An 11,008-nucleotide genomic window follows, 5' to 3' on the forward strand; every position below is an offset into this window, starting at 1 on the left:
GATACATTAGTGAGCAAAATACACAACCCCCGCTGTCACGGTGTTTACACTATAGCGGGCAGTGGGTGCCGAGACAGGATGGGAGTTCATGTAGTGGGTTGGGAGGGGGGGGGGTGCCAGGGAGTCTGGTGGCTTTATAAGTGCAGTCTTCTGGAGAGGAAGCAAAGGGGTGATGACAATGGAGCCAGGCCTGAAAGAGGAGAGGCAGTTGTGTGGATCCCGGGGTCAGAATGTTCCGAGCCAAAGCAGCAGCTGTGCAGAGAGCAGGAAGACAGAAGCTCTGAGAGGGAAGGAAAGCCATTCCATGTCCTGGTGGCCACGTGGCTGTGCTAAGAACCTGGCTTTTCTCCTCCAGAGAAACTGAAAGCCATTGTAGGGGTTTTAGCACAGGGGTGACTTGATCTTTTATTTTAGAAAAATTACTCTGGCAGCTGTGGAGCATGCAGAGGGCACGGACGAAAGCCAGATGACCAACCGAGAAGCTGTTGAGATAACGGAGGGGAGAGGTGAGGTGGCTCAGGCGAGGGAAGAGGTACAGGAATGCTCAGATTCTGGAAATTTCTTTAAGACACATTTCTCCAGGCCTCAGGTCTGACACCCTGCCTTGCTCCTTCTAACAATAATAAACTAACACCGGAGTGAACCACTTCTGCAAAACTATTTAAAGAAACTCATTTTTAGAGGTAAATATAACCAAAAACATGTATAATGTTTTAAGTAAGAGTTTGCTCTTCCAAAAATTAATACTATATTGTTCCTGCAGTCTTCCCAACGAAGACCAGTTTTCTTTAAAAACTTATTTAAAATATTTTTCCTTTTCAACTCATGCCTCTGAATTAGTTATTATGTATGTATTAATGTAAATACATAGTCTTTATCTAAAAATATTATTTGGGATCATTTAGACTTCAAAATTTATTTTTTTTGTCAGTTTGATCATTTTGTATTGATCACATTAACCATATTCTTCTTCACATACTATTTAGAAGCCATCCGAGTTAGAAGAGGGAAAATTTCTTTTTATTATTCATTTAAAGAGCAAAATGACTGTGATAGGCATGTGTTGCCATTAAATATTAACTCACCAGAATGCCAGAACCCTAAGAGCACTAAAATTATATTGACAAATGACGATGGCCATTTCCATAGTTTTCTTCTCATTTTCTTTTAATATATTTGCCTCTAGCCTCCCCAATCTAGACCAGACGACTTAAAAAGATGGTGATAGGAAGATTCTTACTTATTTTTTCAACCTAAATGTCTCTTCTCCCACTCTCTCAAGAGAAACAGCATATATGGCATTGCTAAGCAGCTAAACGTTTGCATTTACCAATAAGAAAGCAAACAGGTTTAGCAACTGAGAAAAATAGATATTGGATATTAAAATCAAGGATCTCAAGAATCTCAGCACTAAGTGCTGAGTGTCACTAACACAAAGGCTTACAGCACTGGTGACACTATTAAAACTCAAATGGTTTCATTCAACTAAGATACAGTTGTTATAGAGCCTATTTACTAATAGTGTCTTGCTAAATAGTAGGACTCTCAGCTAAGTAGTAGGACTCTCAGCTGGTGTTGCGGAGAGTTATTTGGTGAGGAAAGCCTCCCTCACACCTGGTGCCGGAAGCATTGTGAGTGTGGCAGTAGTGTGGGAATAAAACACATGGGGGGGGGTTCTCTTACACACCTGAAAAGTGCCACACACTTTAGACAGGGTTATTATTATCACTTTTTGTAGATAAGGAAGTTGTATTTCTATATTTTAACAACATAATTTTTATCACTGAGTGTTGACATTAGAGTTTCAGGTACACAACTAACTGTATTTGGTAGTTGTCTTGTGGCCAGGTAGAGTTCATGAGTCTTTCTAGTGTCTAAGTTGTTACCGAGAATTTTGACATGGAATTAAGTATGTAATTTCACAATGTAAAAGTTACCTAGAGATGCTTTAATATTATTCTATAATTTTACATATAATTTTATTTATTGATTTTTTTTTTTAGAGAGAGAAACATCTTTTTTTTTTTTAAGTGAGAGGAGAGGAGATAGTGAGACAGAGTCCCACATGCACCCCGACTGGGATCCATCTGTAACCCCAGTCTGGGGCCCATGCTCAAATCAGCCAAGCTATCCTCAGCACCTAGGGCCATGCTCCAACCAATAGAGTCACTGGCTGTGAGAGTGAAAGAGGGAGAGAAGGGGGAGAGAGAGGAGGAGAGAAGCAGATGGTCGCTCTTTTGTGTGACCAGGAATCAAACCCAGGACATTCACATGCCAAGCCAATGCTCTATCCACTGAGCCAACTGGCCAAAGCTACATATAATTTTACAAATGAAGGAATTTGAGCTCAGAAAGGTGATATAACTAGTTCAGAGTCACAATCAGTGGAAGAGTGGAGGCCAGAGGCCAGGTGTTGGACACTGGTCCTCAAGTGTCTCATGTACAGCGGGCCCTTCTTTAAATGGAAGGAAAGAGTAAATGAACTGTACCTGATCAGATCTGTATCAGGTACTCTGAGCAAGGTCTGCCTAGGACATCAGTAACCAGAGCAAATGTCAACATTTATAACAATAAGAGGCTTCACATAACAATTTTAGGGAGAAGAAGAAAAGTATGTTGACTTGTTTTGAAAACTCTGACTTTACTTTCACTAATAGTGGTTGCAATTTTTACCATCGAAACCCTAACTATAATATTAGACTTATGTTTTTATAGGCATAGAGCTTATTTTCTAAATAGCTTCATTTTGTAACTATTAAGCTACAGTGCATTAGCTCTAAAAATTCAATTAAAATTATGTATTGAGCTTTTCTTATTTTTTGTTTTGTTGGTTGGTTGATTGGATGTTAGGTTGTGATTTATTTATCCTTGTTTGTGGTGTAATATCATTGCTGCCTAGGATATGGAGAGTTTGTTAATGATGCTAATTAAATTTACATATGTAGTATTTTTAATCACCGATTCTTCACCTTGATGCTGAACTAACTGCTCATTATATCCTGGAGCTCAGAAATGTATTCTTTTTTTGTACATCAAGTGGGTCTACTTAACATTTAGAATTAGCGTGGGTTTAGTTCCCCTTAGACATTTTATGTTCAACTGTACAAAAAAGCACAACTAAAATAACCAGGATTCAGAAGGAGTTTTTTTAGAGCAGAAATAATGAGCCTGATTCTCTGATTCACAGGTCACAGATGGCTCCCACTGTCAGGTTAGCTAGAGAGAAAGGTGGAAAACAACTTTCTCTTGCCAGCTAGTTGGGGGCAGGTAGCCTCCAGTCTGTCTATCCCCAGAGCTTGCTGCATGCCTGAGAACTGAGCTGCTCCGGGCCCTGTGTTGCAGCCTGCCAGCCTATTGTTCAGAGGAGCTTTTGTGATGCAGCCCAGAGGGCTACAAGGTCTGCAGGGCCAGTGCCAGGGAACAGGGCCAGACAAGGTCCAGCCACGTTCGCTCTTCCCCTCCAGTAGATGGGAGGGGCTTTCTGAGCTCATGGACACTAGCAGGGTCTTCTGATGATCACTTCAGCCAAAAGAGCAAGTGAGAAAGCTCAGGCCCCCATCTCTGCGTAGCTGAGACTAGGAACGTGAGAGCAAAGAAGAAACTTCCGGGACCCTCTGATGAAACACTTTGGATTTTGGTCACCCTCACTGGAGACATTCATCCACCCCAGGGTGAGGAACTGAAAGCCAGTCAGTGACTTCATTTGATCAGCAGACATTTCAAGGTGCTTCATCTCCACCGAGTACAGTGGTAAGCACTGGGAATACAGAGATACAAGACATGACTCTCTCTGGTTCAAGGAGCTCGAAGGATAGAGGGATGCGGCTGACCAGGGCCAACCCTTCTGTGGGCCGGATGAGCAGAGCACAGAATTGCCTCGTCTGTTTTAGGTAGAGCCTGGAGTGCCAGGCTATTTTAAAAGGCAAGTTCATGAACTTCCTACCAAGCTCATTGAAGAGCCACTGAGCCACTTCACCCGCATGTGTTGTAAAGTACCAAAGGCTACAGAATTAATATTAATATTTTAAGAGATTTGGAGAACATTTTATTAATTTGGGTTAAGGTGTGCAGAGAAATTGTGAGAATAGTCTTTGTACTGTGTGATTGGCATAGCCAGGATGGCCCTTGGCATTGTGTTGTAAATGCAAAGGGGAGGAAAACATGGATTCCCAGACATTCCACCACACCTGTGGGGAAAAGGGTGAATGGCTAGCCAGGTGCAGGAAGAGAAAAGCCAAAATAAACCTTTTCTTATAGCAGTGAGCCATTTGCAGGCATTTGTCCCCACCGAAACTACCTCTCTTATGTAAATGCGTGTGGTTAACACGTGTGACTCTGGACAGAGAAATAGCAGATGAACACTAGATGATATAAGAATGCCTTTTTTTTTTTTTTTTTTTTTTTTTTTTTTTGTATTTTTCTGAAGCTGGAAACGGGGAGAGACAGTCAGACAGACTCCCGCATGCGCCTGACCTGGATCCACCCGGCACGCCCACCAGGGGCGACGCTCTGCCCACCAGGGGGCGACGCTCTGCCCCTCCGGGGCGTCGCTCTGCTGCGACCAGAGCCACTCTAGCGCCTGGGGCAGAGGCCAAGGAGCCATCCCCAGTGCCTGGGCCATCTTTTGCTCCAATGGAGCCTCAGCTGCGGGAAGGGAAGAGAGAGACAGAGAAGAAGGAAAGGGGGAGGGGTGGAGAAGCAAATGGGCGCTTCTCCTGTGTGCCCTGGCCGGGAATCGAACCTGGGTCCCCCGCACGGGAATGCCTTTTAATATGTAAAGAGACATCTTTCTACCATTGTGATGACTTGTAAATTTTGTTTTCCCCAAAAGGATGTATGGCTTGCAAATTGAGCATGGTCCTATCATGTTAAAGGACATATGACCATAACCAATAGTGGTAAGAGGCTCCTAATTACAATTTTTGCTTCTGTACTTCCCACTTACAAAACTATAAAAACTAAGTAGAACAAAGGGCCAGCGCGCTCTCCCTCAGATTTCTGTCAGAGTTGCTGCCTTTTGGCCAAGCTAGACAATAAAGCTTTTATGTGTAATTGACGGACCTTGTTTGTGTCTTCCATGTTTTGGGTCCCTCCGAATTAGGCTCAACACTCATGATTGATGATTTCTTCTTCCTGCCCAAGGCTCCAACTGGGATACCTCTGTGAGGACACAGTGAGGCCTCTGTGTGTCCACAGTGGTGAGGGAAGGCCACTCACCTGATTGCTTATATGTAGATCGGTTTCACAGCCCAACTACTGGCTTGAAAGAAAACAAAGGTGAACCAACTTAAATTCTAATTGTCACTCTTTTCCATCTTTGATCTCAGACCCGCCATTTGCTGTCTGGTGCAGCTCATTATGGAGTCAGTAGAGTTGGCAAGAGCGACTCGTACTTCCGCAGGGAGTAAAAGGGTGGGATAGAGGTCAGGTCAGCTCTCCCATCCGCCAGGGAGACCAGACTGCAGCCCACAGCATTCCCCCCAGAGTAGCTGGACTCTGTGTCCCAAACACGTGTGACATTTTGGGAGGGTACTGAGGTAGAAGACCTATTGCCAAACCAAGTTTCTCTCTTGGCCATTACCATGTGGAACCAAAGCACAGATAAATTTGGGGAAGGTTTGGGTAGAGGAGAACATGGTTCAATCACTGGCCACAGACGCCTAAGCTTAAGAGCTGGTGGTGGCAGTGACCCCGGCCCTTTCCTAAGCATTGTTTCAACTACCACGCTGCAGCCTTTCTCTGAAATCCTAGGGGTCCCCCTCCCATTCACTCCATGGGAAGAGTCCCAGGAAGGGGGTCCCAGTGATGGTAGTCTCCCTCTCTGAGGACGGGCCCCGATCGAGGCGTGTCGTAGGCAGCTAGTGCAGGATGAGTGGGGACTGTTCACTACACTAACCCAGGCCGTGCTGGCAGGCTGGTGAGAAGCCTCCATGACAGCACAGGTGCTGCCACAATCACACTGTGGAGCTTGTCCGTCGTGAACAGAGGTCAGGCTCCGGAGAGAAGAAGCCTGAGCCCTTGGCTAGTGCAGCAGGCACCAAAGGTAGCCACGGCGATGTCATCTAAGCAGAATTAAATTAAGGCACTGAAGAGGTTCAAGGCTAAGAAGAGTGTGCCCCTTTGCCCCGAAGGCACAGATACAAAAGGAGCCTGAGCTAAGGAACACTGGACCTCCTGGAAGTGGGTGGCCAGTGATAGTGTGAGCTGAGCACCTTATCCTCAGGTCCCCACAAAAGGAAGCAGTGGCAGGAATGTCCCTTGTGTGGTGCAGGGTAGCCCACTGAGTGCTGGCACGGTTACTCCCCTTGAGAGAGGACTGAACCTCACAGGGTTTCCTCCCTCCTCCCCATATCTACCACTTAATTATTGTACCTTTATTCTGAATGTCCTTTGCACTTTTGCTGGACCTCAAGCCTGGCCTGGAGTGTTGCGGTCTGCCTGAGCACCTGGGGGAAGCGATAGGTAGAGCAGGAGGCTGTTCAATGTGGCAAGAGCTGGGTTAGAGGCAATCCACACGTGCTTTATGGAAGCACACACCAGCGACACCTACCCCTGTCTGTGTGGTGGGCTCTCAGATGCTCAACTCCTGAGGATTGTGAAGAACAAAGAGAAGTTATTCAAGAGAAAGTCGGTGGCAGTGGGTGTGTGAGCAGAAGGGACAGTGTGAGTAGAGATGTGGAGTACAGGGAGCCGATGGATAAGTTGCGCAGTCTTTACTTTCAAATTTGGTACAATGCATCGCAAATCTTTCAAGGAGCGTTTCTAGAGAGAATTGTCAATTAATGCATTCAGCTACTCAATAGACATTAATTGAATGCCCACAGTGTACAAGGCAAAATGCATTAAAAGATTCATATGCCTTATTCTCTGTCCTCAAAGAACTCACAGTTTGGCAAATATAATTTATAAATAGACAGGTGTTGTGATAGAGGTTAGAACAAAATGTTACAGGAACATGAAGAATGGAGTGATTACTTGTGATTAAGCAGGTCAGAAAGGCTTTACAGGGGAAGAGATTTTGAAATGATTAAATCAAACTGGAAAGGACCATTTGTATTGCCAAGATATTTAAGTATGTCTGTACTTACTTCGGTTTGCCCTATTTCTGAAAATGCTTCAACTGCCGAGATGCTTATAAATTAGATGTTAATTAATGAAGTGAAAATGATGCAGGGAAGAGATCCAGATTTATTTTTGAATAGCAGGGTAGAATTGGGCTCCTTAAGAAATTCAAGTCATGCAAATAAGACTGCATTTATAAGAGAATTGGAAATGTTATTTAAATATATTAAGTATATTAGTATTCACTAACAGTGAATATTTATAATGCCAAATGACTTCTGTTTTTATTGTTATTTAAAAGAGTATATATTTAATATCATGCACTTATAGTTCTTTTTTTTGAAATAATTTTCCCTCAGTATTAATATTTTTCTTCTCTTGTTCACAAAATAATGTATTCACTATAGCACAATGTCTCAAAGTTGATGGACCCTACTCTACTCTTATTTTCATCCTTGCTTTAAAAAAAGTATCTTTATTGAATTATAACACACAAATCTATACAGATTTTAAATGTGTAATTCAATTAATTTTATATATATTCATGCAACCACCATTTAGACTAAAATGTAAAATATTTCAGAGTCTCCCACATGCCCTCTCCCAATTAATGCCTAACCCCACAGAGGTGACAACTGTTTTGATTCTATCTTTAACAATTAGTTTTGCCTGTTTTTGAATGTTATATAAATGGAATCATACAAGACATTCTTTTGGGTGTTGGCTGCTCTTGTTCAACATTATGTCTCTAAGGTTGAACATTGTCAGATGTAGTTTTGTTTTTTGACTGATGTGTTGTAATAGTCTATTTATGAATAGGCAAAAACTTATCTGTTTTTTTGATGACACATTTCAAATTTTGGGCTATTAAGAATAAGTCTTATAGATACCCTTTGGAAGACATATGCATTCATTGCTCAAAGGCAAGTAAGACTGGCATTACTGGGTCATAGGTAGTCGTATATGGAACTTTAGTAGATACCAGTAAACAAATTCTTAAAGTATGAGATAGGGTTTCCAGTTATCCAATCTGTGTCAGACTGTTTCTTCTTATTCTTAAATACATCTCATTGTACATTTCATTCCACTTGGAGAAAGACTGAAGTTTAAATGTCAAGGATCTTATAATGTTATATTTTCAACAGATAGATACTCCCAGGGATTTTCGTTTAATAATTAAAATGGATGTGAAATGGAGTCCATGTGAGTTGTCCTTCTTCAGGTCTAGTTCCCAAGGATACCTTGGTTTCTAGGGAGAACTGAATCGACACTACATTCTTTTCTGTTAGACTTTTTCTGAAACTTTACAACTGATTGTTGAATAGCATCCTCAGCAGAGCAATTTGGTAACTACTTTATCTCTTTTTTGCAAAAGAGAAATGAAGAAATACAGATAGAACTATCTGAGTCGAAAAAATTATGTATTATTCATCCAACAAAAACCTCTTTGTCATTGCTAACATAATGTGTTAGACTCACCATCCCTACCAAGTTATTTTTATTTTTGATTCTTCCTTCCCAAAGGGTTGTGCTTATTTTTTAACACTTTATCAGACAGGTTTTCAACTTCAAAATTATTCCTCACTAAGTTTAAATTTGAGAGACATTTTTATTATGTAGGAAAGAATTGAGGAGTTTTTTAGTTTGAGTTTCTCCATCAGTGGGAAGGAGAGAGGAAAGAAGTAGAAAAAGGAGAGAACATGTGTGTGTTATTTTGATTGAAAAAAGATCCAGTACAGGGAAAGGAGACATTTTTAAAGAATAGTACATTTATGATAAGCCTTTCATTTTCTTACAGTCTCATATTGCATGGATCTGGGGTAGTAAGCTGTTAGCAACAATGATACCTAAGGTGTCTGATCACTTGTCTATGTAAGGGCATTTATTAGCCTTGTTGCAATTACTTTGTTCAAAATATTCTTTTACTAACTATATTTCTGTAGCCCTAACTTCTGGTGTTGTCTGTCTCTTAAGAGCCTCAAATACTCAAATAATCTCAATACTGTTGACATCGTTACCAACAAATACCTGATGCTTCAAAGGTAATTATAGTCAAGATTCAGGTATTCGGTGGTGTGGGTAGAAAAGGGACAACTCGCCTTTAACTAGGCTTATTCTTATTCTGATGTGCAACTCCAGATATTTGTTGTGATTCGCAAGGTCTCTAAGAACATCTATAGAAGGCACAGGGAAAGACATTTTTACCTGATTCTAGGTGAAGTACAAAGCCATGTATTCATTGGAAAGTTCAAAAAGTTCTTTTCTTTTAAAAATATTTTACATTATTTTGAACTTTTTCTCTGACAAAGCTCATCATGTTCTTGCCTTGGAGTTACATTCTCTCTCTCTTTTTTTTGGTATTTTTCTGAAGCTAGAAACGGGGAGAGACAGTCAGACAGACTCCTGCATGCGCCCGACCGGGATCCACCCGGCACGCCCACCAGGGGCCGATGCTCTGCCCCTCTGGGGCATCGCTCTGCCGTGACCAGAGCCACTCTAGCGCCTGGGGCAGAGACCAAGGAGCCATCCCCAGCGCCCGGGCCATCTTTGCTCCAATGGAGCCTCGGCTGCGGGAGGGGAAGACAGAGACAGAGAGGAAGGAGAGGGGGAGGGGTGGAGAAGCAGATGGGCGCTTCTCCTGTGTGCCCTGGCCGGGAATCGAACCTGGGACTTCTGCACGCCAGGCCGACGCTCTAGCACTGAGCCAACCGGCCAGGGCCGGAGTTACATTCTCTTGAAAGCCTCTCAGTTTGTTCACTGTCCTGTCTGTTGTCATTGTCGTTGCTATTAGCTTTGCTTCCACAGTTTTCAGCTCTTCTAAGTTTGGTGCTACTTTCTCATAATATAGATTTTTCTGATACATCAGGTGATTTTTGGTTGCTTGCTGTGTTCAGGGTGAAAGGAGTAGGTTCTATAAATGGGAAAGACTTGTTCCTGGATGGATGGTGGTTGGTGCTGAGGTATGTGTGGGATTTATCAATCTCTCAACTTTTAACATATAATAATATTTGTTCTAATCTTTTCATTGTAATTTATGATAAGTTTGCCATCTGTCTTGGAGTAGGTGAAACTTGACATTCTCAATAAGAGAAAATATTCCACTTGCAGATGAGGCTGGCTTAGGAGATATGAGTTTGGATAAATGTGACAAAGGCAGTGATGATAAACAAATGAAATCTAATTGCTGGCACAAAACAGGGCTCCCCCTCCTACATCAAAATACAGTCATTGCTGTGTCCATGAGGCAACTGGTTCCATGACCCCCACAGATAGCAAAGTTCAAGGATATTCAAGTCCTTTATATAATATGGTGTAGTATTTGCATGTGATCTATGCACCTCCTCCCGTATACTTTAAAACATCTCTGGATTACTTATAATGCCTAATACAAGGTAAAATGCTATGTAAATAGTTGGTTTACTGTATTGTTTAGGGATCAACATTCTGTATTTTTTAAAAATGTTTTGATCCAGAGTTTGTGAATACAAGACCTGTGGATATGGAAGGTGATTGTAGTGTTTTAATTCTTGTTCAGTGATGTTTTCTAGCGGGGTGCTTTCCTGCCTAATTTTTTTCCAGTGGCCACTATGTAACCCTCAAAAAATTTATAAGCCTCATTTTTGACAGATCCTAGAATAATAGCTTTAGAACAAATGTCATTGCTGGTTCAAAGTGCTGTTTTACATGAGCAGGTAAGATGTCACAGTACAGCACTGAAGGTATTATTGAGGATCCTGGTCTTATATTATTAGGCCTATTTCCAACAATGTCTCTGAAATAAATTCTACATGATCTGGGGTACATAACATCCAGAGGCAAGCCAGATTACTTACATCTTGGAAGGAAGCAGGAAGGGCCTTGGGGCCCAGTCATTTTCACGGGCATCCCAGGGTTGAAAATTGTCTCTAGTTTCATTTTTCCATTTAGAGTTCATATAAACCAGAGC

Source organism: Saccopteryx bilineata, chromosome 6 (assembly GCF_036850765.1).
Source record: "Saccopteryx bilineata isolate mSacBil1 chromosome 6, mSacBil1_pri_phased_curated, whole genome shotgun sequence".
NCBI lineage: Eukaryota > Metazoa > Chordata > Mammalia > Chiroptera > Emballonuridae > Saccopteryx > Saccopteryx bilineata.